Here is a 6,992-nt window from a genome sequence, read left to right as displayed (position 1 = left end):
CTTGGAGTTCCCTGTTCGGCGTCAGCATGAACGCTCAGGAAGTAGCCACGTGTCTCCATCGGAACAGCGCCAGCCTGTTTGTCGATTCGTTTCTTTAGTTATGTCGTGGATACATTCTTTCTCCACCGTGGTGGTCAACAGATTCCAAATCCCCTTAAATCGTAGCTTAACTCCCTGTCGATTCCGCTTCTGTCTATCGGGCACAATCTCAGTCGTCCGAACTGGGCTCCTCCAGATCCAACGTCATATGCACGTTGAGCGCAGTTGACTTGCTCGATCGATAACGCGCGATCACGGCGGTAATGCACGATAACGTGCATATGCACGTTGAGTGTTACAGCTGATATGATGTTGGATTTGGATCATATCCAACGTCATATGCACGTTGAGCGGAGTTGACTTGCTCGATCGATAACGCGCGATCACGGCGGTTTTTCTCTCACCTCCGCTGCCATGCGTCGATCGCTGAGGGTGATCACTTTGCTTTCTCCAAAACCTCTTACCGTTCAAGGGCGCCCAGGGCAAAACTGCCAGTTTCTAGGTCATGGGTCCCACCTTCGTACAATGGTGCTTTACATTTCTCCACCCACGGTCCTTTGGCTCCTAATGTGATCGAGTGCTTAAGGCTCTACCATTTTAGCCCCGTTCGCCCAGCGATGGCGCTAATCGCGCATCGAAAATCAACGCCTTTTCCCATTCTGGGGTTCCTAGGGGCTACATCGACCTCCTGTGCAGTCTCCATGGACCTCGGTCAGTGTGCTTTGACCAAGATCCCCATCGTCTCCATGCCAGCTACCATGGCCACTGGTTCAGGGTGCTTTCAATTGCTGTTTTGGATTCTTCAAGGATTTGTTTCGTCTTGATTTAGTCACGGTTCTATGAAAGTCGTTTATGGATCTAATTTGGATCACATCCTCCCTACTAAAAAGCTTTTGGACCACCAAAAGTTGGTTTTTCTTCAAGCATCGAGTAAGTGAGGAAACTGCTATCTCACTTATCCAATCTCAATCCACTTCGCACTGCTCGGCTTCGAACCTTTAAGCCCAATCCTGAGGTATTCCACCAGTCCACTACACGTCGTCCTTACCTTCCTGTCTAGCACTGTGTCTTCCTGTAACTCATTAAGATATTCAGGTAGCAGGTCATCAACAAAAGGCAATTGACTCTGCTCTTCAGGGGCCTCAATCATTGAAGGTTCAAACAACCTCAAGAAATCTGTATTCATGACTTAGTAGATGTGCATGTAAGATGGCAGATCAAGGCAAAAGGCATTTTCACCAATCTTCTCAAGTATCTTGAAGGGTCCATACTTGATAGGTTTTAGCTTCTTGCCTTCACCTTGCATCTTGTCCTTGCTGATATACAACTAGACTTGGTCTCCAACTTGAAAACTATGCTCCATCCGATGCTTATCATGCCTAGCCTTGTACTTGGCCTAGCTCTCTTCCAGCTGTTCCTATGCTGCCTGGTGGGTCCCCTGGATCTGTTCAATGAACCTAGTTGCACTGTCCACATCACTATGTCCATCAACCATGGTATCTTTACCAAAGACAAAATCCAAGGGGGACCTTGGTATGAAACCAAAGCAGGTCTCAAAAGGAGATCTTTGGGTAGAAGAGTGTTTGGCTCTGTTGTAAGCATGTTGCACATAACACAAGTGTCCATCCCAAAGCTTAGGGTGTTTGCTGCAATATCCTCTCAGTAACTGGATCACTGTCTTGTTAACTACTTCTATCTAGCCATCTGTTTGTGGATGAAAAGTTGTGCTTTTCTTTAATTTGGTGTCCATTAGTTCCCACAGAATAGACCAAGCCTTTCCCACAAATCGGGTGTCTTGATCAGATATAATAGAAGTGGGTAATCCAAAATGAACCCATACATGTTCAAAGAATAATTTTGCAGTTTGTTCAGCTGTAATCTGTTTACTACAGAGTATCAAAATACACATTTTGTTGAACCTATCCACAACAACATATAGATAATCATGACCTTTCCTAGATTTGGGCAGTCCTCCAACAAAATCCATGGAAATGCTTTCCCAAGGGTGAGAAGGAACTGGCAATGGAATGTACAAGCCTAGTTTTCTATTGCTGGGCTTGCTTTTAGCACACATATCACATCCCTTTACATATCTAGAAACTGTCTCGCTCATTCTTGGCCAATAGCAGAACCTTTGCAGCTATGCAACTGTTTTAATTACCCCAAAGTGACCTGATATCAGAGAAGTGTGTGCTTCCCTAATTATCTTTGCTCTCTCAGTTTGTGGAATGCGGAGTTTCCCACAATGATATAAGAGTCAGTCCTTTACGTGATAGTCCAATTCTTCTACTCTTTTGCCTTGACTCAAAGTTGCATATACATCCTTAAAGTCCACATCCTGAGCATACTGTTCTATGTAGCTTTCATGCAGCATAGAATTATGCTTAAGTATGGTAGATGCATTTATAATGGGTCTAGATAACATGTCTACAACCTTGTTATGTATGCCCTTTTTATATCTGATGAATAAATGAAACTATTGTAGAAAACCCATCCATCTGTAATGTCTTGATTGTTGCAACTTATTTTGGGAGTGTAGGTATTGAAGTGGTTGATGATCAATATGTATTATTGTTTCTTTGCCCATTAAGTAATGTTTCCACTTTTTCACACTCTGAACTAATGCATACAATTCCTTATCATATGTAGGATAGTTAACTACTGCAGGATTAAAAGTCTCAGAATGATAACATATGGGTTTACCATGTTGTGTCAACACTGCTCCCATAGCATAGTCATTGGTGTCAGTTTGGATCTCAAATGGTCTTTGTAGATCTGGCAGTGCTAGTACGGGTGATGTACTAATTTTTTTCTTTCAAGGTGTCAAAGGTTTTCTACTATTTACCTCCCCACTGAAACACCTTGCTCAATCTTGTCAAAGCACGTAAGGGAGCTGCAATTGAGGAAAAATTTGAAATGAACTTCCTTCAATACTGTGCTACTCCTAAGAAGCTTCTCACTTCTGTAGAAGACTTGGGTTTAGGCCAGTTTACAATGACTTCCACTTTAGAGGGATCTATTTTCAATTCACCTCCCCCTACTATATGACCCAAATAATTTAGAGAGGTTTTGCCAAATTCACATTTGGAGAGTTTAACATAAATTTTTTCTCTTTTCAAAACATCAAATGTCTGCTTAACATGCTTTAAATGTTCTTCCCACATTTTACTAAAAATCAGAATGTCATCCAGATACACAATAACAAAATCATCAAGAAAAGATCTGACTACATCATTCATTAATCTCATGAAAGTAGCAGGGGCATTGGTCAGGCCAAAAGGCATAACCAGCCATTCATACAATCCCTGCTTTGTTTTGAAAGCAGTCTTCCATGCATCTTTCTCTGCAACTCTGACCTGATGGTATCCATTGTGCAAATCCGTCTTGGTGAAATAAACGACTTCCTTCAATTGATCTAAAAGATCATCTATGCAAGGAAGGGGATAACGATTTTTTATTGTTATCTTATTCAGTGCTCGGTAATCAATGCACATTCTCCACGAGCCATCTTTCTTTCTCACCAAAATGGTTGGTGACCCACATGGTGATGTGCTAGGCCTGATGAACCCTTTCTCGAGCAACTCCTACACCTGCTTCTTGATTTCAACATTCTCTAAAGTAGATAACCTGTACATCCCAATGTTAGGCAAAGGAACATCTTGCTGCAAAATAATATCATGTACTATTCCCTTTTTGGGTGGTAGACCTTGAGGTTCTTGAAACAAGACATCATACTCTGAAACAATGTTTTCTATATCAGCTTTCTGATCAGAATTACAGCCCTCAAATACATTGGTTTTATCAGTTTTCTTTTCCTTTACAACCATCAGTAAGAATTGTTTGCATGAATTTATCATTCTTTTCATCTGTCCTGAGTTTATGAGAGTATAATTATTCTTGAGCTTATGAGCTCTTACAAAGTATTTGATTCCATCTTTAACAAGTAGATACTTGTTCTCAGCTCTATAGAAAATAGCCTTTCTATCATACAAGTAAGGACTTCCTAAAACAATTCCACATATATCCAACGGAATTACATCTAACTCAACCTCATCTACAAATGCTAACCCAAAATAAAACTTGAGTTTGCACTGTCTAGTCACTTGTAGTTGTGCTTTATCATTCAACCATCCTAATGGGTATGGCCTCTTATGAGGTGTAGTTGCTATTCCCAATTTCTTTACAATTGCTTCAAAAATCAGATTTACTTGTGAGCCACTATCAAACAAAGTATCAATCTTTTGATTTTTGGAAACAACTCGAATATGGAAAAGCTCATGCCTTTTTCTCTCATGTTCTTCATCAATAATAGATTGAACAAAATTACTAGTAGATGCTTACCTTTTCTACCTGTAGCTGCAATGATTGTTTCATCTCCCGAGTCCGACCCCAAATCTTTCTGAATAGCTACAGCGGTCTTCTTCTTCTTGCCCTCAGACTTCTTAGGTCTCAACTCTGGATGCAGAATCCAACAGTGCTCATCATCATGCCCCTCCTTTTTACAGTGAGTGCATGAGGCTTTGCCTTTCTGTGTAGTGTTAGCCTTCCTTGCTTTCCACTTCTGCTTTCTTTTCTCCTTGCTCTTACTTACAGTGGTTTGGGATGGTCCCCCAACTTCTGGATTTCCATTCTTTCCTCTAGCTTCTAGATGAGTAGCTTGTACAGATACCTCATCTATACTAGTGGGATTAAACATGAGGATGGTATGCCTCATGTAGCTGTGTAGACCACCAATGTACTTCAAAAGAGTTTCTGGTGAGTCTAATGAAATACCCAACATCAATGCTCTCTTTCTGAACTCTTGAGTATACCCTTGTACACTTTGCCCTTTCAACTGCCGAAGAGTTTGCCAACTCATCATGGCTTGTTGCATGTAGGCCAATGGATAGAACTGCTTTTTGATTGCAATAACAAATTCACTCCAGACAAATATGGTCTTACCATGCTTCCTCATATCAGCTTGGGTTCTGCCTTCCCACCAAACCAAGGCAGTGCCTCCTAGGCGTAGGCTTGCCAGATGAATCTTACTCTTGTCTGAGTTCTGTACTCTGCAATACACATCAATTTGTCTAATCCAATTGTCCAACTTTTCAGCATTTAGCTCTCCATCATATATAGGCAAATCAAATTTAACATCTAACTTAATCAAATATGCCTTCTTATTATGCACAGGGCTACTAGGAGGTGTAGGGAAGCTTTCTTCTTTTCTCTTTCCTTTGGAGTGGTCATGGGAATGAGATTCATCTTCTTCTTTATCTTGCGTAGAGCCTGATGAATCTTCACCCTTATGCTTTCTAAAGTCCCTATACATTTCTTCTACCATAGACTTTATAGCTAGTAAACTTTTTATGAATTGAGGGTCTAGCCCTATAGAACCTTCTTCTAACATTGTCTTCCGAGAATAGACTCTCCAAATTTCAGGATTAGTTTCCACCAACTCTTCTTCTCCTAATTTGAGCTTTGATCTAGTGAGCATTCACAGCTAAACCAACACAAGCTTGTCCAACCTTACAGCCTAGAGCTCTGATACCACTTGATCTGATAATCACCCTATGAGTGACCTCAGTTGAAGATTTATTAAACAAAAGGTATTACAGACCCATGTGCTGGTGTGTGTTCTGTGTTATTGAAACAACAGATCGATCAGATTGCCAATACACAGAAAATAAATGGAAAGACAACAGAGAAATACAGTAAGAAACACAAAGACACAAGCAATTTTAATAAGGAGTTCACCCTATTCTCCAGGGCTACGTCTCCAGTCCAGCTTCAGTGGTGGCCTTGTTTTATTGTGTCCTTGAGTAGAGAAATTGCAATAAAGGTACTCAATATGAGTTCTCCTGAAGTAGATTTTGCTTGGCAGGGTGGTTCTCGGATTCCCCAAGCCACTCGAAGTACACAGACTCTTGTTCTTCCTACCAACTCTGTGACCCTTGGTCTACAGTGGAGAGAGCCAACTATGATGCTCAATCTGGATAGATTCCTCTATGGGAAAGCTTGATTCTTCAAGCTCTCTGGTGCTCGATGCTGCCTGTGGTTAGCTCAACCCTCTATCTCTTCTGCTTGGCTTTACTTCTCTCTGTGCTCAGTCCTCTTCTCAGGGTTCACTGTTCACTATCTCTCTTGGTCTCTTGGACTCTTCGCTCTCTCTCGTGATCTCCTGTTCAAAGCTTTAGCCATCAGTCTCCATGCCCGTTCATTTCCTCTCCCACCTGCGTCGTTCCTCCTTCCACCTGTGGGCTTGGAGTTCCCTGTTCGGCGTCAGCATGAACGCTCAGGAAGTAGCCACTTGTCTCCATCAGAACAGTTCCAACCTATTCGTCGATTCATTTCTTTGGTTATGTCGTGTATACATTCTTTCTCCATCGTGGCGGTCAACGGATTCCAAATCCCCTTAAATCGTGGCTTAATTCCCTGGCGATTCCGCTTTTGTTTATCAAGCGCAATCGCAGCCGTCCGATCTGGGCTCCTCCAGATCCAACGTCATACGCACGTCGAGCGCGGTTGACTTGCTCGACCGATAACATGCGATCATGGTGGTTTTTCTCTCACCTCCGCTACCACACATCGATCGCTAAGGGTGACTGCTCTCCAAAACCTCTTATCGTTCAAGGGCGCCCCAGGCAACACCACCGGTTTCCAGGTCGTGGGTCCCACCTTCGTACGATGGCGGTTTACGTTTCTCCGCCCACGGTCATCTCGCTCCCAACGTGACTGAGTGCTTAAGGCTCTACCATTTCAACCCTGTTCGCCTAGCAATGCGCGATTAGGCGCTAATCATGCATCGAAAATCAGCTCCTTTTCCCATTCCGGGGTTCCCAGGGGCTACATCGACCTCCTGCGCAATCTCCATGGGCCTCGGTCAGCGCGCTTTGACCAAGATCCTTGTCGTCTCCACACCGGCTGCCATGGCCACTGGTTTAGGGTGCTTTCGATTGTTGTTTTGGATTCTT

This window comes from Pinus tabuliformis, chromosome J (assembly GCF_031772625.1).
Source record: "Pinus tabuliformis cultivar Carrire ecotype Pingquan chromosome J, CPIR1, whole genome shotgun sequence".
NCBI classification, from domain to species: Eukaryota; Viridiplantae; Streptophyta; class Pinopsida; order Pinales; family Pinaceae; genus Pinus; species Pinus tabuliformis.
Note: the sequence above shows the minus strand (reverse complement) of the source record.